We start from the raw sequence: 26,624 nt of genomic DNA on the forward strand, positions 1-26,624 counted from the left end.
ATTATTATTTTTTTTTAGAAATCAGATTTTTTCAGATCATTTTTATCTTTAAATAACTTTTAAAACATTATGACCTGATTTTGAAGTTAAGATTTGATTTTGAAACAATTGTTTTACTTTCCAAAATGAAAAAGAAAAAAGAACATTTGAGTTATAGTTTAGGTTACCCAAAGAATCACTTACTTGTTTATTCTAAATGCTTAAATAATATATTTTTTGCACATCAATTAATCTGTTTTGTAAAATACACATTTTTAAAAATTATTTGATTATTTTAAATATGATTTGAGGGGCTTGGGGTGGAATTGGACGGCATATCCATCTGTGCTCAGAGGTAACTCCAGGCAGTGGTATGAAAGGGATATGTGGTGCTGAACTGGGTCAACCACGTGCAAAGCTAGTATATTAATCCTTGTGCTATCGTTCAGGTCTCTAAAATTACATTGCTGCTGTTATTATTTTAGGATATACCTCGTAGTGCTAGGAGGCAAATCTTTGAGGCAAATCTTTGCTATATACTCAGGGCTTCTCTCCATCAGTTTTATATAAATTATTGAGATGTTTTGAATGATCTAATATGTATTTTTCAACAAATTAATATAAAACAATTGACTCAAAAATAACTTTAAGTGAACTCTTTTTGAAAATGGAAAAAAATATTAAAACTTTTGTATAATATATCTTATTGGCTTGCTTAAGATGTATGTTAAACCAAAACTAACATCTTAGCTAAGGTGTTAAGGAGAAACAAATAAAATAATACTATCATAATTAATATTTTCACCAAACATAAAAACATGAAATGATTAAAAGACAAAATTATCATTATTTATAGACAATGTGATTATATACCAAGGAAACCCAAGAGAATTGCCTGAAAAACTTCTAGAATTAATGAGTAATTCTAGTTAATCATTGCATACTAGAAAGTCCAAGTCTGAATAATTAAAGCAATTTCTATTAGTACAAGATTGAATACCCTAGAGTAGAATATCCACAAAAAACCATGTTGTGATGAATTAATATTTTATTACCTTGCAATAGAATTTAATACAAGTTAAATAAATATGTATATATACATATATACACACATAGATATATTTTTCATTGATTTATAAAATTAGTTTTATAGTTTCAGTTCAGTCATATTTGTTAAGCACCCACAATGTTCCATAAACCTCCTTCCCTATGTACGTAGATAACATTGGTTAAAGATAATTGGCAAAAGATCATGTCCCTGTCCATTTTGCCATCTACTCCTAACAAAACTCTCTCATGGTTAAATGTGTTCTGTAGTTTTTTTTTGATTTTTCTATTCCAATCACATTACCTTCCTTGCCTTCATCTAATTTCTTTACTCTTTATATTCTTTTAATCTACCATTAATTAGTAATACACTATATCTAGTATATCCTTGATGCTCTGTGTAATGTTAATTTAGTAGTTTCCTTTTTTAGCTAGCCAAATATTATTTTTATGAAGATTTCTTATTTTTAAATTCTGTATTAAGACATATTTTGCCTACATTTTTCTGGATGATATTGTATGACTATGAACATTCTACGAGTAAATTACAGAACTCTTTAGCCAGGAAAACTTACTTGAATTCAGTATATCATAACAAACATTTATCATTGATATCTTTGTATATGTAGAATACCCAGATGACCTTTCTATGTATGCCTATGTTCCAGAATAATGTTCAATCTCTCATCTTTATTCTCAGAGAACATCGCCAAGAGACTTCTATGGGATAAACTTCCAGTGTTGGAATTTTAAAATATAAGATTTTTTTAGTAGCCCTCATTATAAAAGTTTTTGCAGTTTATCTTCCATCAGTTTACCTTCTGTTCTCTCAAGTATCACAAATGGCATTTAGTTGTCCTTTATTTTTTTTCTAAAAATATTTCATTGCATTTTAAGTTGCATATTTTCTTCTAATGAGATGTATTGTCACTCTATTCTTTTTTTTTCTTTTTTGGGTCACACCCTGAGATGCTCAGGGGTTACTCCTGCCTCTGCACTCAGGAATCACTCCTGGCGGTGCTCAGGGAATCATATGGGATGCTGGGAATCGAACCCCGATCAGCTGCATGCAAGACAAATGCCCTACCTACTGTGCTATCTCTCCAGCCCCCAAATATTCTTATCTTTTTTATCTTCTTCTTTCAAGAATGTGTTATTTATATATTTGTTTATTCCAAATTGATATAATTATTATTTTGCTAAATTAAAGGGATGTTTATGTACTTTATATATAGCTTACCCACTTATAAAATTTAAATATTATAGTTTTTCCTGCCATCACAATATTAAAGTTACTTATTTTATTCATATGAAAATTAATTCCTATATTGACACAAAGATATTCTTAATACAAAGGTACTGAGTTTTGCATTTTGGTGCCTTCATATACAATATGTATTTTTTAACCTAGCATCACTTACTTGTCTAACATTTGCAACAATATTCATTCCACATAAGCATTTGTTTCTTCTGTAACATTCTTCCTAATACATACATCTGTTTTATTAATGTGCATTCTACTCTATTGTAATATATGGGTTACTGTGACAGCTTATAGTTGTCTTAAATAACAACAGCTTAGTGATATCATCTCTCCTCAGGCAATATCACAGATTTATTTTTAAATTTCTATTAAAAACACCTTGACTTACAAAGTTGTTTGTTATACAGTTGTTTCAAGATTTTAGGGTTCCAAAACAAACAGTGTGAACTTACCTCCACAAGTATTTCCAGTTTCCCTCCCTATTCCAACCGGACCCCTTTGGCACATAACAAATTTACTTTATAATGCTTATTCCAACAGAACTTTAAGATCTGGCAAATAGAATGATCAGAAAACAAATCAGTAAAGGCCAATTAGTGATTATTATGTGATTTTGACCTATATAAATAAGGAAATTAAAACCATTTAATTCAATATGGAAAATATCTATTCTCATTTACTTTTTTTTTTATTAAACACACTGTCTAGTTTCAAAAAACTCTGCCAGGATTTTGAGTGAAATTTAAAATACTTGATTAAAAATACTCTATAATGTGTAGTCAGACCTTCATGAAAGATATATTTTCTATTTAATTGTGTAAAAGTTTATTTCTGATAAATTTGTACATTTATTATTAATTATTTTTGAGTAAACATAATTTTGTTGTTTTGGTAAACCACATCTTATTTTCAAACTGATGTAAGTGATCTTAACTATAATTTTATTTTATGATCACACCAGCTTTTTTTAAAAATTTTTATTAGTGAGACATCATGAGGTACAGTTGTAGACTTACAAATTTTTGTGTTTGGGTTTCAATTATACAATGATCAAATACCCATCCCTCTACCAGTGCCCATTTCCCACCCACGGATCCCAGTATCCCTCCCACCCCCATCCCCCCATCCCACTCTGCCTCTGTGGCAGGGCATTCCCTTTTGTTCTCTCTCTCTTATTGGGCGTTGGATCACACCAGCTTTTTTAGTTCTTTTTTTGTTGTTGCTATAGCTTTTATGTATTTTCTTATATCGTTGTTTAAATCATCATATGATTTATAAAAGTAAAACAAAATATATTCTCAAATAATCATGTCTCTGTCTTCTGGTTGTTTCTTGTCTATCTTTTATTGTCTTACTTTTAGATAGTGATTAATACAAAGATGTTGGCAGAAATTACATTTACAAAAATTCTCATTTTATTTTCAACTGTTGATAAATACATCAAAATTAGCTCTCTAGACCCTACTATGAACCATTATTATGAATTACCATATACCAAGATCTAACTCCTTGGAGCATTGTATTACCTGAGCACAGCCAGGTGTGACTAACAAACCCGTCCAACTAAATAATTTATTCTTTCTGTGATACATTTTGCCTCGAGCAGACACCAGTAATGTCTCCTTCGTCCTAGCCCTGAGATTCTAAAAAGTGCCACATTCAAGGCTCTTTCAGGGTTAGGAGAATGAGACCCATCATTGTTACTGGTATTTGGCATATTGGGCACGCCACGGGGAGTTTGCCAGACTCTGCCATGTGGGCAGGTTACACTCGGTAGCCTGCCAGGTTGTCCAAAGCAACATTTTATTTCTTTGCTTAAGAAATATAAATATTGACTAAAAATAGCGTTTTCATATTGTCAGAAAAAGGTTACTTACCTCCTACACATGACATTTGGTAAGAGTGAATAACTAAAGAATGGTTCAAGTATAAAATCGGAGCCCAAAACGATCACCAATACCATTAATTTACTCTCCAGTTTTAAACAACTATTTTCAGAGATATTCTTCTCTCTGGAAACATAATTCATTGTTATACAATATAAAGTATATAATTAAATGTATTTGTTAATAACCACAAGTTTCTTGACTTTTTCAACTATCATCAGATATTCTCTTTTGGGGGTACTGGTTGGGGGACTGGGAGATTTGAATCACATCTGGTGGTGCTGAAACCATACTCTGGCTCTGTGCTCAGAGTTTACTCCTGGTAGTACTTGAAAACCATATGCAATGCCAGGAATAAAACTGAGATTTTCTTTTTACTGTGGATGGTCCCCGTCTTTGTTTTGTTTGTTTTGTTTTGAGCCCACTCCTAGTGGTGCTGACAACTTACGCCTGGCTCTTTGTTAGGGATCTCTCCTAGCAGGACTCAGGGATAAAATGTGGTGCCAGGGATCAAATCTACGCATGCTACATGCAAAGCAAGCACCCGAACTGCTCTATTCTCACACAGTTCCTTGTATTATTATAAAAACTTGTATTCTTATTAACCTTCATTTATTTGATTTCAAATTTTAAGTTAATTTCATTGGTTTGTATAAATGTGTGAGTGAGCCATTTTAGTCATTTAGTCTCTCTAAAACAATTACTTTGAAGATAAACTATTTCTAAAAATATCCATTTTTTCAGTTGTAGCACTTTTTCTTGAAATGATGATCATACCTGCTGAATTATTTATGAGAAATTTGCCATGAATTAAGAACACTTAAATTCAAGCTGAGAAAAGGTGAAATATTTAAGTAGAGTAAGAGAAACTAAATTTTCTAGAAGAAAAGTGTTTAAGATACTGAGGAAAACTAAATAGTTATAAGATCCAATTAAAACATGAATATTCTGAAGTCATTAAAATCTGGGTATATTTTTCTATATCATCATTTTTCTCTATATCATTTTGAAGAATATATTTTGGTCATACATTTATAATTTAACAGCATTAAATTCTTACCATCTTTTAGCAAATTACAAAAAAAATTTAATATTTTAGTTATAGAACTTTACAGCAGTTGAATAAAATGAAAATGTCTAATCTGACATCTGAACTGATAAAAAATTGCTAGGTCAGTTGCAATCTGTGTATGTAAACCTTTTAGCATTATATCATATCATTGTAAATTGAAAGTTACAATTATAACTGCTTCAAATTGTATTTAAATAAGTTTGATCATTATTTCTTAAAAACTTTTTTCTGCATATATACCACCCATGATGGGTTAGTTTCAGCAGGTAAATGATGGAAACTGTCACAAGTGCTACAGTGTGTATAAGTTAGCGAGAAAGACAGACTGTCAACAATTAATTATATTCGGGCTTATTTAATTCCCGTTTTGATAGTAATAAAATTGACACCTTGAATTCTTTTAAAGCATATAGTGGTGGCAGTGGGAGAAAAATAACTCTGAATGAGCACAGGAAACATAGCTGAAAAAGTACAAAGTAAAAACTTGACTTGATGGCTGAGTGAGAGGTAGCCTTGAGTTAGTGTAGGGAGGGGAGAGAGAAAGAGATTAAGTCTCTCAGTGCTCTTTCCCCATGATCCTGATTCTTAGAATGAATTCAAATCTACTGGAGGTAAGGTAAAGGTAAAGGTAAAGGCCCTCCCGTTGATCGTCGATTTGCTCGAGCGGGCCCAGTAACGTCTCCATTGGAGACTTTGTTGTTACTGTGTCTGGCATATCGAATACTCTCGGTAGCTTGCCGGGCTCTCCGAGAGGGGCAGAGGAATCGAACTCGGGTCGGCCATGTTGGCCGCTTGTAAGGCGAACGCCCTACCCACTGTGCTATCGCTCCAGTGAATAATTTTATTTTCTGATTTCAGTTTTGTCTCCTTTTTTCCCTGTTTGACCATAAGTAAGTGGTAAGGTAGGATGTGATTAAATAGGAGCTAAGACAATTTGCAAAGAAGGAGTGAGTGTAAACCTTAGAATCCCCACTTGAGTTAGTAAGCGTAAATTTTCATCCTTGCTGACTGGTCTTACTATTCCCTGGATAAAACGTTTGTAGAGTAAATGAGGTGAAGAACGTACAGCATTGCCTGTGGCCTCTCTGCTCATATTGACTGCCTCAGCATGGAGGCTAATGATTAAAAAGATATAAGAAGTTTGCAGCTTCCAACTTTAAGAAGGCTGTTCACTGCAATAACTTGCATGTTGGAGTATACTTTGCCTTGTTAAAGTGTTATATGCAGGAGTATGATCTGGTTCAGGCTTCTTTATATTACCTCTGAAAGTCATTCTAATTTAAATTTCTTAAGGGTAATAATCTTCAGGGAAAATATTTTTCCCAATTGGCATATTAAAAAATTGGCAAAGGTTTTTATATGCAGGCTATTTTTAGTCACTCAAAGAAAATGTTTGCAATCAATGAGGACAAAGATGAGTTGTGCCCTCATTGTCTTATTTTTCAAGGAGACATCTTTTTCATGCCTCCATGACTACTCAAGGCACAACGTGTGATCATGAGTTTAATTAAAAGCAGACATTAGCTATAGTTTTACCTTTTTTACAATCTGGTTAAACAACTTCAAAAGTAAAATGCCTGGTAACTACAAAATAACCCCTTTAAATGAATGAAATAAGGCACCATTCGTATATGAACAACTTCTATGTTATAATATGTTTAATGGTTACCTATTTGGGAAATTTTGTTGTCTGAATATTAAAGCTGCACTTTTGTTACAAAATTTCAATCAGATATATTTCAAATATAGTAAAAAACTAGCCAAATTATTATATGCAGACTATTAATTAAAAAAAACAGAGAGTATCTGCTGATTTACTAGCTGTTTGTTCATGTTAGTTCTGTGTTTTGATAGCCCATAAAACATTAGAAATATTTTGGATCTAATTATTCCTCCAATTTTAATACTCATCATTAATATTTTTATATTGTCCTCTACCCAGCAGTGCTGGTACATAATGCTGTCTCCTGGTGGTGTTTGGAGGGACATGTGATAGAAAGGATTCAATTCAGGCATTCAATACACTGTTTTGTGCTATTTTGGTCAATAAATATCTTAATAATTTTATATAAATATTTAAGAGTTTTGCTACTAAATTGTACAACAGTTTACAAACAGTTCATATTTGATTGAACTGTTCTGGATATTTTACTTAAATATTTATTCTAATAATTTAATAAAACTTGATGAATATAATTTAGCAGAATTATTTCTGTCCTATTATTTTCTAAAATAAATTTGGTAGATTTTAGAGGGGTGCCCAGGATATCTGGGGGTCCCATCAGTTACTCTTGGCCAATACTCTGGCAATTCAGTGTAAAATCCAAAGGATGCTGTACTCTTTGGGCCCTGAGGGGCAGGCGCTTCCAGGGCCACCAAGGTAGAGTCCTACACTAAATAATACTTGGGGAACATGTGGTTCCAGTACTGAACCAGTGTTATACATACTTAAAATGTTTTGCAACCATTTTACCATCTTCTATGCAAAAGTTTGGTATAGGAGAAATATAAGACATATTGAATAAATTAGCGATATATTTTTATAAATATTTGAACTGCCCCTGTGCCTGGCTGTTCCTCGTCGGGACCCGTTGGAGGGGAGCAGTTTGAGCTTTCCTCCCCACCCCGACCAGGGCTCTGGCAGCCGAAGACCTCCAGGACCAGCCACTACCATGCTGAGACCACTCTCCGCACACCTGAAGGTAATGGCAGAGGGACAAAGCCACGCGGGTTCTGGGGCCGAGATCTCCAAGCCTACTCGGACTGGAGTCGAGCATCTTCCACCCAGATCCTCCAAATCCCAGTAGGCGGGGGTCACACCCACCACCTGGCCCCCTGGCACCATGTAATCCCATCAACGGCCAAGACTCAGAGACTATAAAATTCAGCTCCCTGAACCGCACGGCCGCGAATCTTATCAGGACATCTTTTATGACGTCTTATCATCTCATACCTACTTTGGACAAACTTGCAGGCTATCGAATGTAGCCTGCCCACAGGGCAGAGTCTGGCAAACTCCCCGTGGTGTACCAAATATGCCAAATACCAGTAACAATGATTGGGTCTCATTCTCCTAAAGAGCCTTGAATATAATCTCAGGGTTAGGATGAAAGAGACGTTCCTGGGGCCTGCTCGAGGCATTCGACGAATAACAGGAAGATGAAATGAAATGAAATGAAATGAAATGAAATGAAAATGAACTTTAAAAAATGAGCCACAGTTTCAGATTGTTTTCATCTATTCATCTCTTTCTTTCTGTAGATATTCATTTTGAAATAGTACTTAACTTTTTGACATCCATTTGCTTATCATTTAATGTATTGTTTCTAAAACTCATGAAGTCTTGGATATTACTTAATTTGGGAGGTATGTACTACTACCAGCTGGAGTGATAGCACAGTAGTAGGGCATTGCCTTGCGTGCAGCCAGCCCCACAAGCCGGGTTCAATTCCTCCGCCCCTCTCGGAGAGCCCTGCAAGCTACTGAGAGTATCTTGCCTGCACCGCAAAGCCTGGCAAGCTACCAAGATACCCGTGACGTATTCAATATGCCAAATGCAGTAACAACAAGTTTCAAAATGGAGACATTACTGGACCCTCTTGAGCAAATCGATGAACAACGGGAGGACAGTGGACAGTACTACTACTATGGAAAGCATTTTCAATTCTGTTTTCAAACAATAAAAGTCAAATAGTACCATCTTGATGGCGTTAATATTAAATGAGAGCGATAGCACAGCGGTAGGGCGTTTGCCTTGCACGCAGCCAACATGGCCGACCCGAGTTCGATTCCTCCACCCCTCTCGGAGAGCCCGGCAAGCTACCGAGAGTATTCGATATGCCAGACACAGTAACAACAAAGTCTCCAATGGAGACGTTACTGGGCCCGCTCGAGCAAATAGATGATCAACGGGAGGGCCTTTACCTTTACTTTTACCTTATATTACACACACAGAAGATAAAAGATTGGGAAGGAAACATCTAATAAGCATTCATTTTGAAGAAAAAATACTTTAATATAAAGTATGTGTAAATGGAAATAAAACTAATATAAACATTAAATATGTAAAATATAAATATATTTAAAACTTTTACATATGTATTAAAATATTAAGCAGAGGAAGAGTATATTCCGTAAGTTTTCAATGTACAATTTATAATTTTTTTATAAGTAAGTCATTTTTCCATGCTTGTGTATCAAAAAACTCATATAAGTATTAAACTAAAATTTGGGTTAATTTGTATGTATTCTTTTATTTTTATAAAGCAAGTGTTATATCACTAACTCTTGTCTTCCTATAACTATTTTAAAAGTTTCTTTGAAAAAAATTTCAAAATTATTTTGGAACGAAATTATATTAACATGTATTCTGTTGTTGTATAGGAAAGCTATTTTGTTACTCAGCTTGTGTTAATGCTAAGGCCATATCCTGCAATCTCTGTAGAAAGATTTTTTCCTGTCATTGGAAAGCCAATTTATTCCTGAAAAAGTTAAAAAACAAACAAAAACCACTATTTTGTATGTGTGTGTGTGTTTTTTTTTGTCCAAGAAGAATGAGGATCAAAATTTCTTTAAAAGAAATTGAATGTACTTGTTATTATAAAATATGATTTTGTAGTCAATACCTGGACTTTAGCAGTGACCAGGTACAGGAATTACTCCGAGGAATCTCATTTTAACCAATCTTTACTCCGACTGCTCTACTTTGTGTTCTGTTTTTTTGTTTTGACACTATTTCTACTGTATGTCATTTATTTTTAATCATTTCATTTAAAAACATGTATATTTCTCTGGGATATTGTTATAAGGAATTTGTTTACACAGTCATAATTAAATTTTAAAAAGTTTATAATGTTGAAGTTAACAAAAGATAAAGCAATTACAAATTTATCTGAAAATTTAAATTCATCAATCAGTTACTTATTTTTTTTTTTGGTCATTCATTTATTCAAACATCATTCATTGAATTCCACTTCCTGTGGTGCCAGATGCTTCAGAAGAGCCATAAATGAGAAAAATCAATAGTGTACACCTAAGAATGTAGAAGAATAGTTCAAAGGGTTATACGAAGCCCTTGTGTGTAGTATATCCTGTTGAACCCTGACTTTGCATAGCCCAGAGACACTGATAGATCGGGCACTGCAACCTCCATCACCACAATTCCCTAGCAGTGTCACTCTTCTGGTTGAGCACACCAGAGAATCGCTTCAAGGTGGCCCTGAGCCCCTAATCAGAACTCAGGAATATTCTATTTAAAAACAAAGCAAGCCTTGGGGGCTGGAGAGATAGCACAGCTGGTAGGGCGTTTGCCTTGCATGTGGCCAACCGGGGTTTGATTCTCAACATCCCATATGGTCCCCTGCTCACTCCAGGACTAACTCCTGAGTGCGGAGCCAGGAATAAGCCCTGTGCATCGCCGGGTGTGACGCAAAAAAACAAAACCAAAAAAAGCAAGCCTTATATTTTGTAAGTTTATTTTGTCTATATATCAAGTAATATTATTTGAGGATTATTGTTTAAGTGTAAAGATATTCAAATGAGTGCTTCTTACTTACTAATGTCCGAGCTACATATAATATGTATGTTACCTTAAGATTTTCTCATTGCAGTATATATCGTACATGTGTTGAAAATTACTCTATGTTCATACAGAGAATCTACAGAAAAAAAATGTCAACCTGTGGATTGATTTAATAAAAATTCTCTAATATGGTCTCAAACATATACTTTGAAGATAAAAAAGTAAACATAAAAAATAATCTCAATGTCCATTAGCTCTAGTTTTAATGTCTTGCCCTTTAATGTCAATTTATATTAGCAGACAATTGAAGATTCTATTTCTCAGTACTCTAATAAGAGTAACAAGATGCTATCATTCTCTGTCAGTCTGTTTCCGAGTTAGTTCCCAAATAATCGAATTATTCCTATGTTGTCTTTTCCAACCAATAATACTACACATATTTATTATGTTAACTTTAAGTAAAAAAAAATATATATATATAGTTTATGTATAGTTTAAGATCAGGTTTGTTTGAAAATTACACTATAAACACAATTCTTCTTAGCACTTTATACTGGTATCATGTATTTTGTTATTGAACAAATGCATCTAAGAATGTCTTTAATGTCATTCTTCTTTTTAAAAACTCAGTTTCTTACAGCAATAAATGAATATAAAAAAAGAAGATGCAGTATATGCACTTCTCAGCTATAAAAATGGTGAAAATATGACATTTTCAACAATATGGAGAAAACTTGAGGATCTTTATGTTAGATAAGTCAGACAGAGGAAAGACAAACATTATCATTTCATTCATGTGTGAAAGTTAAATAATGCAAACAAAACAAAATAGAAGTAGACAATAATAGCAAAGTAATGATTTCCTGAAGAAAAGTGGAAATGGAGCTGGTACGTCAGGTAAAAGGAGTAGATTAATGATAGAGGTTGGAACCTAGATTTTTGTGGTGGTGTGTGTGTGTGTGTGTGTGTATGTATAAATATATATATATACATATATATGTATATATATATATAGAGAGAGATAAAACTACAACATATATACTTGTAACCTATATTATGCAATACGTTTTAAATTCTATGAGAATGCATTATAATATGTTCTGAGACATTTCACTTATTTAAAAGTTGGGGAGGTGGTTTGAACCACACCTGAAAATATTTGGCAGCTGCTTCTGGTGGGCTGTTTCTGGATTTCTGCTCATGAGTGACTGTTTTCTCTGCAGAATGCAAACAAAGCACTTAATCCTGATCTCTCTGGTCCCTCAAAAATTTTATCCTAATTACCCCTCAAACTGCTGAATTCTTCTGTAGTGCTACGAAACATTCATTTAAAGCAAATGTTATTTTTTTAAACTTCCCAAAGTATTCATTAGACTGTGTAAAAGTTATTTGAGCACACTAAATATAGTTCTTCAAGAATATCACAGCGTAATATCCAGCTACATTTTCCTTTCTTCTCTTAGTTTTATCATTGTTTTGATGTATTATAGAATTATAGGGGTGTAATATGGCACATTTATGGGTAAATAGGATTCACTGCACCTGCGACCCAACCATTCTTTGTTCCCACTTCCGTTTCAGAGATTGTCATAGTTTTCATAAACTGTAATATTTGTATTGTTTCATTCAGGTTCATTTTTTTTATATTGCATATACTAAGTAACACCATCAGAAATTCTCTTTTTCTTAGCATAAAGCTTCAATTTCCATTTGACTCAAAAAGCAAGATTTATCTATTTTGATGGCAGAGTAGTATTTCACTGTGTACAAGACAACTTTGTCCAATCATCTGTCACTGGGGACTTCAGTTTATTCCATGTCTTGTCTAACATTGATAATGTTTTTATTAATATTACTATATAAATACATTTTCAAATTCGTATTTTATTCTCTTTGGATAAATTTCCATGAGTGATATTACCACATTTTATGGTATTTTTATTTTATATTTTTAAGGAACATCTGATTGTTTTTGTGTATAGAAGGTGCACTGATTTACATTCACATCAATACTGTACAAGATTTCTTAATACTCTACCTCCTCACCAACATTTGTTGTTTCTAATTTTTTGATAGAGATTCCTGTATCCAGAGTTAAGTGATATGTTATGATTTTATTTGTTTCCATAATAATTAATAAATATAAGATTTTTTCCCTTTATTTTATTTTATTTTTTTTACAGTTGTAGATTTATAATTTTTTGTGCTTTGGTTTCAATTATACAATGATCAGATACCCATCCCTCCACCAGTGCCCATTTTCCACCACCATGGATAGTATCCCCCCCACCCCCATCCCCCCCTCCCCCCCTGCCTCTGTGGCAGGGCAATCCCCTGTGTTCTCTCTCTCCTTTTGGGTGTTGTGGTCTGCAAAAGAGGCATTGAGTGGCAAACATGTTCAGTCCATAGTCTACTTTCGACATGCATCTCCCCTCCTGGGAGGATCCTCCAAACATCCTTTATTTGGTGCTCCCTTCTCTATCTGAACTGCCCTTTCCTCTAGGATACCCGGCTGGCCTCTAAGTTATGGAGTAATCCTCCTGGTGCTGATCTCAGCTATTCTTGGGTATTAATCTCATACTTTGTTACTTTATATCCCCCAGATGAATGCAATCTTTCTATGTCTATCCCTCTCTTTCTGACTCATTTCGCTTAGCATGATACTTTCCATATTGTACCACTTGTATGTAAAGTTCATGACTTCATCTTTTCTAAGAGCTACATAGTACTCCATTGTGTAGATGTACCAAAGTTTCTTTAACCAGTCATCTGTTCTTGGGCATTCAGGTTTCTTCCAGTTTCTGGCTATTGTAAAGAGTGCTGCAATGAACAAACAAGTGCAGATGTCACTTCGACTATACATTTTTGCCTCTCTGGGATATATTCCCAGGAGTGGTATTGCTGGGTCAAATGGGAGCTCAATTTCTAATTTTTTGAGAATCGTCCATACTGTTTTCCAGAAGGGCTGAACCAGTGGACATTCCCACCAACAGTGAAGGAGTGTCCCTTTCTCGCCACATCCACGCCAGCATTGGTTGCTTTTGTTCTTTTGAATGTGGGCCAGTCTCTGAGGTGTGAGATGGTATCTCATTGTATAAGATATTTTTAGTGAGGCCATATGTTATATATCTTTGTAGAAGGGCTTGAGCGATAGCACAGTGGTAGGGCGTTTGCCTTGCACCCAGCCAATATGGCCGACCCGAGTTCGATTCCTCTGCCCCTCTCGGAGAGCCTGGCAAGCTACCGAGAGTATCTAGCCCACACGGCAGAGCCTGGCAAGCTACCCGTGATGTATTCAATATGCAATATTCAACACAGTAACTACAAGTCTCACGATGGAGACGTTACTGGGCCTGCTCGAGCAAATCCATGAACAACAGGAGGACCGTGACCGTGACCATGTAGAAGTGTCACTGAGATTGGTAGCCCATTTTTATCATATCACTTTCTATTTTTGATAACATCTTATGAGTTCTTTATAGTTTTGATTGTCAAATTCTTGTCAGAAGAATGCTTTGTAAATATATTCTCCAATTGCTAAGTTGAAATTTTATTTTTCTGGTAGTGTCTTTGTTAATTCAGAAGACTTTTTAATGATGTATTGCACTATTTATGGATTATTTCTTTAGTTTCTCTTGCCAATGGAGTTGGATTATAAAGGTCTCCATAATGGTAAAGTGCTGATATGCATCATTCATATATCCTTCTATTCATAATATATATATTTAGAGAAATATTTAACTCTTTAATCGACTGAAATTAAGTGTTCTGTGTTTGGTGTTAGTGACCTGGTTTTATTTTTTTTTGTATGCGTCTAGCTAATTCTTTATTTTTTATTTTTGCTTATTTGTTTGTTCTTGTATAATATTGAGAAAATGCTCAAGGCTAACTTCTGATTCTGTGCTCAGAGATCATTCCTGAGAGTACTTCTGGAACTATATACTTTGCTGGGAATTGGACCCAGGAAGTCTTTTAGCTACTGTATTATCTCTCTGGTCCCTTGTCACATTTTGAAACACCTAACCATAGTGCCAATAATCAAGGATTTTTGAACTATTCATTGGGGAAATTGTACAATTTTTACTTAAATGAGTTTCATTTACATTTTATATTCTACGGGTATATCCTTTACTTTTACATTCTTTATGCATTCTGAGTGGTAACTTTTACTGCTACTGTCATTTTCTTCTCTACATAGGAAATCTATTTCTCTTCATCAGGCTTATCTTAAAGATTTTCTTTTTGAGTCATTTTGTATTATGTTCTGCTTTTCTCCACTCCTGACAATAAAGGATCTTTTATTCCTATTTTTATATATATGAGTCTCAATAATCTAACTTTTTTTCAAGTAATATTTATTCAAAGTGAATTATATACTAGTTAAAGATATGATGGTGTCATTTCTAATTTATTGAATTAAAAATTTGCATTGACTTTTTATATTTATAATAAATCTTGATAATAAAGTTCTTATTGTTGTGAGATTATTCGGGTTTTCTTAAGCCCAGGACAATTTGTATCTAAGTGTTTATTTATTATTGTAACTTATTTTCATTAACTGACAAAAATGTGCAGCAAAAATTAATACATTTTTTATCAACAGATGTTCTTTGTTCTGCCACTTGTTTACACTTCAATATTTAGGTAATGTAAATAGTTTAGATAAGTAGTTTTCTTTACTAGTTATTTCCCTGAAATTACTTCTTATTGGACCCCGATATATATTCACACCCTTATCATTTTTACATTAGTAATAAAAGGAGTATGAAAAGAACAAACATAAAGTTACTAACATATTCAAAGTCAGACAATTTTTTTCCTCCTAATTATAAACAGTGATCATGATGTCTACCCTGCCAGGTAACAATTGTCACAATGGAGACATTATTGGTCCCGCTCGAGCAAATTGATGAACAATGGGAGGACAGTGACAGTGACAATTATAAACAGTATTAAATATGTTCTACCAAAATCCTTTTTTACCTATTCAAGTAGCAATTTTAAAACCAACAATGGACATGAGATACAAACTACAGTAATCATATTTTAAAATGTGTTTGTTGAGGAGGCATTCAGTGGAGATGGAAGGGAAGCTGATACTGATGGCAGCGTTGGTGTTGAAACATGGTATGTCTAAAACTTTACCATTTTTAACTTTGATAATCACAAGGAGAAAGAGTGCAAGGGAAAGAAGGAGGGTAGGTTTTAATGCCAGAGAGAAGTCTCAGTACACTATGGTGCATGATTAACTAGAAGACCTGGGTACAATGCTCAGACTCACTTGGTCCCCAGAGAACCATCAGGAGCAATCCTTGAGAATCCACCTGAGCAAGGAACAGGCCCTGAAACAACATCAAGTATGGGTGTGGTCCAAAAAAAAAAAGAGTACTTTTAGGGAAGAAAAATGTAGTTGATGTTTTCAAATTTAATAGAGAAAATAATTGTTATTAAACAATTATGATTTAACTTCCTTAGCAGCAAATACTTGATTTAACATTGTGTAAGAAAGATTCTAGTTTTTTTCATGAAATTGTACTTTAAAGGTTATTAGTGTTTTCTTCAAATTGTCTTTTGTTTTTACATAAAGTCACAATTAAGATAAATAGGAATGGGCTGGAGCAGTAGCATATAAGGTAGGGCTTTTTCCTTGCACGTAGCTGACCTGGGTTTGATTCCCAGCATCCCATATGGTCCCCCAAGCACCACCAGGAGTAATTCCTGAGTGCATGAGCCAGGCGCAACCCCTGTGAATCGCTGAGTGTGACCCAAAAACTGAAAAAAAAAAAAGATTAATTGGAATATTTGTGCTGTGTGTGCTTTCTTTGATTTGGGGACCACACCTGGCTGTACTGAAGGTTTACTCCTGGTGGTCTAGATGTACTATAAGTGGTGGCAGGAATCAAACCTGGGTTGGCCATGAGCAAAGTAAGTACCACACATACTATTCTGTCTCTAACCCAGTTTGTTTCTTTGTTTGGGAGCCAATCTGGAGATGCTCAGAGGCTGCTTCCAGGTAGGTGCTTGGGAATCACTGCTGGCAGAGTTAAGATCACCATGCAGTGTTAGTGATTAGAAACTTGGCAACTCTGCACACAAAACATATTCTCTGTCCCGTGAAGCTATTTTTCAAGCCCTAAAATGATAATTAGTAACAAAATAAAATACATTTAATATATAAAATATATTTTAATGATAAAATGTATTTAGTATCTATAATTTTAAAATTTCCAATTAAAATTCACAAATTCAAAATTTATAGTTGTGAAGTGAATGATAAATATTTTTATAAAAATAGTTCTTTATTTTTGTAGGGCAAATAGAAATTAACTCTTTTATAATGTATGATTGAAATTTTGTTTCTGAAATACATGGTTTATATATGATAGTTAACATAGTTTTATGGAGCTAGAACAACAGGACCAGTATTGGGAATTGAAATACAACTTATATTTCTGTTATTTACAGCAAAAATTGTGTGAATTACATTGAGCTCATTGTTTTGTTTTGTTTTTTTCATAGCATTGGAATGTCTCTGTGACTGTGATTGTTCTAGACAGTCTAGTGGTTACAGGATGATTGAACTGTTTTATTGCATTGTCAAAATAGCCAGTACAATAATTTCAATTTAACAAAACAGCACAACTTTTCAAACTCAGAAAGAGAAAATTTGTACTGAGAAAATAGATATTTTTGTGAAATTGTATACTGCATTCCACTTATTTCAGTTTATGCACTGCTGCTGTTTTTGTCTGTTTCTTGTGTTATCTTTTATTTTATTAACTAATTGTGAGAGTATGTTTATGAATAATGATTGCACACTTAGCTGTCCAATTTTACATGGCAATTTCAACTAGCAGAATTTGATTAAAATTATAAAGGTGAAATAAATTTATTCTTAGATATAAGGAAATGGGTCAAATAAATTTACTTTGAATTGGTATTCGTTTTAGTAAACATTACCACCAGAACCTATTTTTTTTTATAAAACTGAAGTACAAAACACTCTTGGTTATAGGGACAGAAAGATTGTACAGTGGGTAGGGTTTGACCCTTGGCAACCCACGTGGTTCCCCAAGCCCACTGGTGTGATCCTTGAGCATGACACTAAGAGCAACTCCTGAGCACTAGTGGCCCCAAACCAAAACAAGATAAACAACAACAAAATGAGAACAAAGAGCTGATACTCCCCTACTGCTACTACATTGTTGCTTGCCTTTTGGCAAAATCATAATTGTGACCATTAGTCATCATATCCAATACAGAAAGTCCCTATATGAGGCAAAATATATGAACAATTAACATTTCCTAAAAGGTATTTGACTAATAAAGTGATTGCTAACACTTTCATTGGCTAAAATGTTAATACACTTTATAAGACTGAATAAAATAAAATTCTATTCTAGTGTATACAATAATAAAATCTTTGTTGTTCTATTGCCTTAGTATGTATGCCACATTTTGTTAATGATTCATATATAATATCCCTACACTATAATGAAATGAGTAATATTATTTCTGTTTAACATATCAGAAAATTGATACATAAACATCTAAATAACTACTAGTAACCAATAAAGGCATAAAATATACATGTATGCCTAATTCCATTCTTCATTTTAGTTTAGTTCAAGATGTCTCTAGCATCAAATAAAAATGATTTTAAATTAAATTTTAGAAATCAAGATTTTTTTCTATCTCTTAACCAAACTAAGGAGGCATAGATAAAATTGTGAAAATTAATTTTGAGGGGTCAGGAAAGATTGTACATTGGTAAGGAGTTTGCCTTGTACTCAGGCTTTCTGGGTTCTATCACCAGCACCCCAACTGGTCCCACAAGCAAGGTCAGGATTGATCTCTGAGAGTAGAACCAGGACCAAACCCTGAGAACTTCCAGGTGTGACTCCCAAGCAAACAATAAATAAAAATAAATATGATATTGGGTTATTGGATTATCTGAACATTTTAGTGATGAAATTTAATGAACCTGATTATTCGTTTTTAGTGAATCACCCTAAATTCTATGCCTGATTATTTATAACATCCATAAGGTATAGCTGGATTCTGCTAATTTTGATATGCCACTTAAATGCAAGATTAGAGACCATATTTTAGCATGAATGTCCTTAATGGCACCTGCTGTATGTGGTGCTGAAATAGAATCAATCAATTCGTTTACTGAAAATGAAATAGGGAAGATTTTGAAATATGTAGCTTACACATAGTGTAGAACCCTTCAAATCTTGCAGCTCAAAAATATATTGAGAGGTTCACCATATTTAACAACTACGACTTTCTATGACCTTTCTAATATAACTTAAATTTTAACATTTAACATTTTTTCAAAAAGATCATTATGATTAAAATTTTCTCAAATATTTAAGAGTCTCTGCCCCCGCGCCTGGGTGTTCCTTCCCGGAGTCCCTTGGAGGGGAGTGGGTTGAGCTTTCCTCCCCGCCCCGACCAGGGCTACGGCAGCCGAAGACCTCCAGGACCAGCCACCACCATGCTGAGACCACTCTCCGCACCCATGAAGGTACTGGCAGAGGGACACAGCCACGCGGGTTCCGGGGCCGAGACCTCCACGCCTACTCGAATTGGAGTCGAGCATCTTCCACCCAGATCCTCCAAATTCCAGTAGGCGGGGGTCACACCCACCACCTGGCCCCCTGGCGCCGTGTAATCCCATCAGCGGCCAAGACTCAGAGACTATAAAATCCAGCTCCCGGAACCGTGTGGCCGTGAATCGGCCACGTGACCTCTTATCAGGACATCTTTTTATGACATCTTATTATCTCATTCCTACTTTGGACAAACTTGCAGGCTATCAAATGTAGCCTGCCCACAGGGCAGAGTCTGGCAAACTCCCCGTGGCCTACCAAATATGCCAAATACCAGTAACAATGATGGGTCTCATTCTCCTAAAGAGCCGTGAATATAATCTCAGGGCTAGGATGAAAGAGACGTTACTGGGGCCTGCTCGAGGCAATCGACGATTAACAGGATAATGAAATGAAATGAAATGAATTTAAGAGAAAGCACTGTAGCACTGTCCTCCTATTGTTTGTCTATTGGCTCGTGCAGGCACCGGTAATGTCTCCATTGTAAGACTTGTTGTTACTGTTTTTGGCATATTGAATACATCACGGGTGGTTTGCCAACCTCTGTCTGGATTTATTTTCAATCAGTCAAAAAAATAATTTCAAGATGATTAAAATATCAAACTAATTAAAATTAGAGGAATATGATACTTTGACGTGTTAGTTGATTAATCAATGAAAATACCATCATTTCAGTCAATTTATGTTATAAATTTGCCAAAATTTATATGAAATTAAACTTAAATTTTCATATATAACTTTGCATTAATCAACCTGAATTATTTTAGTAAATATTGTCCTTGAAACAATAATAAGCTAGGAAGGACATTTGTATATGCCTACAGTGGAAATGGAAAAGAACATCTGGACAGTGTAAGTGGAAAGAGATTCTATTCAAATAGGTTCACATTTATATCAATAATACAACTGGACATGTAAGATTATGTCAGGATTTCACATTAACTAGAGAAGCAGTAATGGTCAATTGTTGATAAATAGGCCCTGGAAGCCATTGTTAAGTTTCCTAGAATATACTAAAACAAAAAAAGCCTTTAAGTTATAGGCATGGCACACAAAGTTACAACTCAATATTAGCATAAAAGCACAGACATTCTGAGTTTCTCTAATTTTAGCTTGACTAAAGATAACCAGATGAACTACATAAAAGTCTTTTTAACATTACCTTTGGATTTCTTAGTGAAAACTCACAATTTTTTAACCAGACTTGTAGATTACTCTAATGCACTTATTCCCCCAAACACCTGTGCTAGCTTTGAGATAGTAGGTGTAGCTATTCTACAACAGAATTTTCTTCAAAAAATTTTACCTTTTCTTTTAAGGAACTGAAGTAGATTTAGATTGTTAATTAGAAAAAGGTCTAGGGGAAAGAATAACCCAATATAATAACACTTTATACTGTAAAGCCATATATAGTACTGGAAATATTAAGTTGTCTGTATAAAAACAAGCATATTCTTTACATGGAAAGTTTGGGCTTAGGATTGTCAGAAATAGAGCTTGAGAAATAGCTCAAAATAGAAACAGCATATGCCAGGCATCTGAGAGGCCTTAAGTACAGTACCCAACAAGGAATATATATGTCATTCTATAAGAACTTTAAACTTTGGATAAATCCTGTTACCAAAATCTTTTTTTGGGGGGTACTCAGGTTTATTAGGGAAAATTTCATTAGATCGATCCATAATCATAAAATATAAAGCCCAGCTTATTATATCATTTAGCTTAAAGAAATGAAGTAGGTTTTAAGTGTGAACATGACTTAAATTTTTTACTTTAGCCTTTCTTATTCATAACTATTTTGATTTTGTTACTAGCAGGTTTACATTTTATTCGTGATGGAATATAATACACATTTTCAAATATTTGTTCCAAATATTTGTCATTCAAAATCTCCCAAACTATTTCTCTTTCCCTCGCTTTGTCAATCAAAAAGTATTGGATCAATAGACTGTATTTGAAATAAAATTGATTTGTGTTTATGAATATTTAATTTTAATATAATAAAGCATCTATGCACAACTTAAAAATTATGTCATGGTGGTCTATCCATACCCAGTTATGCTATGGGCTTACTCCTGGTTCTGTGCTCCAGGATCAATCCTGGTAGTGATTGAGGAACCATTCATAGTACCTGCAATCAAAACTGCATCCAGTGTATTCAAAGCAAGCCCCAACATTCTGTATTATCTCTCTGGCCATGCCATATAACTTTTCAAAGGACTCCCAAAGTGATTCTCATAGGCCTGGCGACCCTTTCATCAATACTCAGTCAGGACAAAGGCCAGTGGTTCAATGCCCAATGAATCAGTGCTGCTCAGGGCTCGTGGTACCAGAGATTATCTAAGGCCACATCACTGCTATTTGGTTGTATCCTAGGCTACACCTAAAGATTTGAAGGGGTCTCCAGGGCTGTATTCACTGAAGCTCAGGGACCATGTACTGATAGAGACTAAATTGGGATCAACAACTTGTGTCTTAATCTCTGCATTATTTTGCTGATCCTACACTAAGTATCTAAGATATGTTAAATACAGTATTAGGTAAGTTTCAAAGAAGATATAGAATTTAATAATTGCATGGGTCAAGTCTTAGAAAGGAATACAAAACATATAATATATAAAAAACTGAAAAAATGGGTTGTGTTTATATTTGTATCATGTGTTCTTTTGGAAAAGGAAGTAATTTTGTTGTTTTAATGTACATTGGAAAAAAAACGAGCGTCTCATTTTTGCAATTATTCCTTATCATTTTCTACCAATAATTATATAATTAAGTTAGATGAGAACAAAAGAACATATAAACACCAGGTCACCTGGAAGCATAATGTATATGAATGGCAAAATTATGTGTATGTTACTAATATTACATTTAGTTGTAATAATAGCATATATTGAATCCTGGCCATTACTAACTAAAAATATTAAATGATTTAATACATTTTGTAATATTATTTTCTAATGCATCTAAGAAACAATTCATTCATACTTTTAATATCTATCCTAAAAGTATCCAGAGTGTATCTTTACTGTTTTGAGAAGGCTGGAGCGATAGCACAGTGGGTAGGGTGTTTGCCTTGCACACAACCAATCCGAGTTCATTCATCTGCCCCTCTCGGAGAGCCCGGCAAGCTATCGAGAGTATCTAACCTGCATGGCAAAGCCTGGAAAGCCACCCATGACATATTCAATATGCCAAAAACAGTAACAACAAGTATCACAATTTGTTATGAGACGTTACCAGTGACGGCTCGAGCAAATAGATGAACAACGGGAGGATAGGACAGGACAGGGGTTTCTTCTATACCCAGAAATGGTCAAGGAGTTTTTTGGCTCTGTGCTCAGAGATCAATTCAGTCTGTACTTAGGTAACATATGTGGTGCCAGGAAAAAACTGGGATCAGTCATGTGCAAGCCAAGTGCCCTTTCCACAATACTATCTCTAGAGCGACTCTCATTTTTAAAATCTTATAGTTGTTAAATTAGTCAACTGGAAAGGTATCTTTTTGTTATTGTTGACAATTTGAAACCCATAGCCAGAAAAAAATACTAGATTGAACTAAATATTATTCTCATTCGGCAGCATTTTAGCATTTGATGATTTTAGCATTGCCCTGAGCCATCTACCTATCCCTAGATCATCATCCATGACAAAAACAAATGGAGTGAGTAAAAACATAACATTTGATTAAAGACCCCTTGGAAAGAACTACAAGTTAAGAATCACTTCAAAGGATATTATATGTTGCACTGGCATGTTGAATATTCATATACAGAAAAATATTTTTTACAATCTTTGAATATATTTATATTTCCCTAATATCTGTCTCATACTTCGTAGTTTTTTCTTTTATTCTTTAGTAAATTATTTTAATTTTAGTTTTTTGGAGGCTGTTCACATCCAAGAGTGTTTGATATGAGTCCTGGCCAGTCTCCAGGAACTGGTGGTCGAATGGGGTATTGCCACATCCAATATATTGCCACATAAAAGGCACCCACCCACTGTATTGTAGTCTCCCCAGCATACGGATGTTTTTTCTCTTTTTGCTTTTTGGGTCATACCCGGCGATGCACAGGGGTTACTCCTGGCTCATGCACTCAGGAATTACTCCTGGAAGTCCTCAGGGGACTTAATGGGATGCTGGGAATCGAACCTGGGTTGGCCACATGCAAGGCAAATGCCCTACTCGCTGTACTATCGCTCCAGCCCTGCATCTGGATATTTTTATATTAAGTATTATCCTGCAATTAGGGAGGTCTCTGATAATTTTTTCTGGTTGTCGTAAAGGAATTTGAATTTATTTAAACAAATAAATTGTAAAATGAAGTATAACAATGCTACATTTAAATATTGAGAAATATATTTATTGAGTAAATTATAATAAGCTTTTTATGATAGTTAATGCATTTCTTAAAAATAACAATGATGTTTATATGATCATATTTATTGTTCTTGACTAAAACAATTGCCTGAAAGATAATATGTAAATAGTGAGTAAAATTAAAGTATAATTTAAAAAAATAATTAGTTGTTTTTATATATATTTAATTGTAGAAATCAAAATTTATTTACTAATGTTTGAATATAAAACATTAGACTGCCCAAGTATCTTTGAGATTGAAATAGTAGATATTTTTATGGATGCTTTTAAGAATATTATCAAAATGTTAATTTGCCCCTAAATTTCAAGTTTTTTAAAATTACATGTAAAATAACTTAAACATTTAAATTTTATTTAATATTAAGGCAAGTGGGGCCGGTGCGATAGCACAGCGGGTAGGGTGTTTTCTGTGCACGCAGCTGACCCGGGTTTGATCCTCGGCATCTCCTATGGTCCCCTGAGCACTGCCAGGGGTAATTCCTGAGTGCAAGGCCAGGAGTAACCCCTGAGCATTGCTGGGTGTGACCCAAAAAGAGAAAAAAAATATTAAGGCAAGTTGTCAATTATTCAGAAGTAGAAACTTATATAAACAAAGTATAAATAGCATAGACTCCTTTCAATTTGCATTTTTACACATTGACCTTCATGTTCATCTGATAATTTCTGTAAAGTTGTATATTACATGTTTTATGTACTCAGATTTCGTTAAATGGAAACATCAAGTGTTAATACTTTGATAGAATACATATTTTGTTAATCATCTAAATTAGTCTTTGACATGAAAGTTGTGGACTTCTAAAATAAATATCAATTCTTCAAAAAAAAACCCATCTGATTCACAGGTTATCTCGGTATTTGGATCGTTTTATTTAAAATTTATTTTATTGGAACATATTATGTAATGAATAATAAATATTGATATGCTTCAGGATGCTGTGTTATCATACCACTTACCACCATGACAATGATAAAACTCCTCTCTCACTGTTGATTAGACTCTTTTAAATGCCCTCTAATTATTATCCTCAATTCTGAGATGAGAATTTTAGGGTATATTTAAAGTATTTTGTTTGTTTGAATTTTGGGCCATTCCTGGTAGTTTTCACACTCAGGGATCACTTCTGGTGGGCTCAGGAACCAAATTGGGTCAGGGTATCAGACCAGAGTCAGCCATACCCTCTGTACTAACTCTAGAATTTTCCTTTAATTGGAGTTTTTCCTGTTTCTTATGTTTCTTAAAAAATAGCATATGAATGATGTTAACCAGTAATTTTTCTAGGATTTATTTTGTTAATTATACTATTCAGCTATTATGATAGCCAAGAAGTGCTACTCTATTATATTATACCACATAAAAAGCTATTATAGGGTAGCACAAGAACAGTGTTTGCTCTTTTTATTACACAAATGTTATTTTGTTATGTATCTATACCATGGGTTCTCTTTGTTTTGTTTTGTTTCATTTGGGAGCAATAATCAGTGGGTGCACACTTATTACTGATTTCTGATATATTATTTTCTTTCTGTTTTCTGTTTGCTTGTTTGTAAACTTTTTGTCTGTAGCTGTTGATTCTCAGGGCTTAATCTTGGCTTGTCTCCAGGGATTTTTCTTTATAAGTGTTCAGGGGATCATATGTCATAGCAAGATTGAATCTAGGTCAGCAATATGGAGGGCAAGCACCTTAACCTCTGCACTATCTCTCTGGCCCATTTGTATGTCTATCTATCTATCTATCTATCTATCTATCTATCTATCTATCTATCTATCTAGGGAGGGGGTGCCAGGACCAATGATTACCAGTTGTGCCCTACTGCCAAAATATTGTCACTGTCACTGTCCTCCCGTTGTTCATCAATTTGCTCAAGCAGGCCCAGTAATGTCTCCATTGTGACACTTAGCATATTGAATACATCATGAGTAGCTTGCCAAGCTTTGCCGTGTGGGTGAGATACTCTTGGTAGCTTGCCCGGCTCTCTGAGAGGAACGGAGTAATTGAACCTGGATGGCCCGGGTGGGCCGTGTCCAAGGCAAACACCCTACCTTCGGTGCTATAGCTCCAGCCCACCAAAATATTATGCTTCTGAAATCTCTTGACGTCAGTTCTGCATGTAGAGCAAGCCAGCTGCCCTCTGTGTGCCACTCATGGCACTAGTCCCTTTTTTCAATCCCATTTATTCATTATGAGGAATTGGTTATCCCTGATCTTAACTATTATAAGTAGTTCTATAGTAAACATAGACTGTGCATATATATATATATATATATATATGATATATGTGTCTTTTCAAACTGGTGTTTTAAATAGATGTTTTGTGTATTTTGGTCAGATAGAATGGAAGAGCCCTGTACATAGCAATATGCTTTTTAACTTGTTTTTAAATTTTTTGAGAAATGAGAATTCCATTTTATTCACATTCTCAGTAGCACTGTTTCTGTTTATATATACATATCTATATATACATATATTTATCTACATGTATATATATATAAATCAATCTATCTATACCATTCTATCTCATACATACATATGAACTTTTTCATTGGCATGAATTATTACTTCATTGTCATTTTTACTTTCCTTACACTTAGAGATAATAATATTTTTGTGTGGATTTTGCATCAGAGATTACTACTGACTTTATATTCAGGAATCACATCACTCCTGGCAGTGCTCTGGGAACCATATGTGGTGCCAGTGATCAAATCAGGAATTGCTGCAGCAAGACAAACACTTTATCCTTGTGTTATCTCCTTGGTCCCTAAATTAATGTCTTCAAATACCAAATCATGAGTTATAGAAAAACAACGTGCTAATTCATAGTTGGCTAGCAATACTATTTTTCAAGTTTAAAATGCAT

The 26,624-nt window shown here is 34.3% G+C and overlaps 1 protein-coding gene across 1 annotated transcript in view; it reads left to right on the forward strand.

Annotated features, from left to right (window-relative positions):
- Positions 1–26,624, forward strand: part of LRP1B (LDL receptor related protein 1B) — a 1,985,988-nt gene that overhangs the window by 309,653 nt on the left and 1,649,711 nt on the right. The window lies entirely within an intron of this gene.

The sequence above is a fragment of the Sorex fumeus genome, unplaced genomic scaffold, assembly GCF_029834395.1.
Source record: "Sorex fumeus unplaced genomic scaffold, SorFum_2.1 ptg000035l, whole genome shotgun sequence".
Lineage (NCBI taxonomy): Eukaryota > Metazoa > Chordata > Mammalia > Eulipotyphla > Soricidae > Sorex > Sorex fumeus.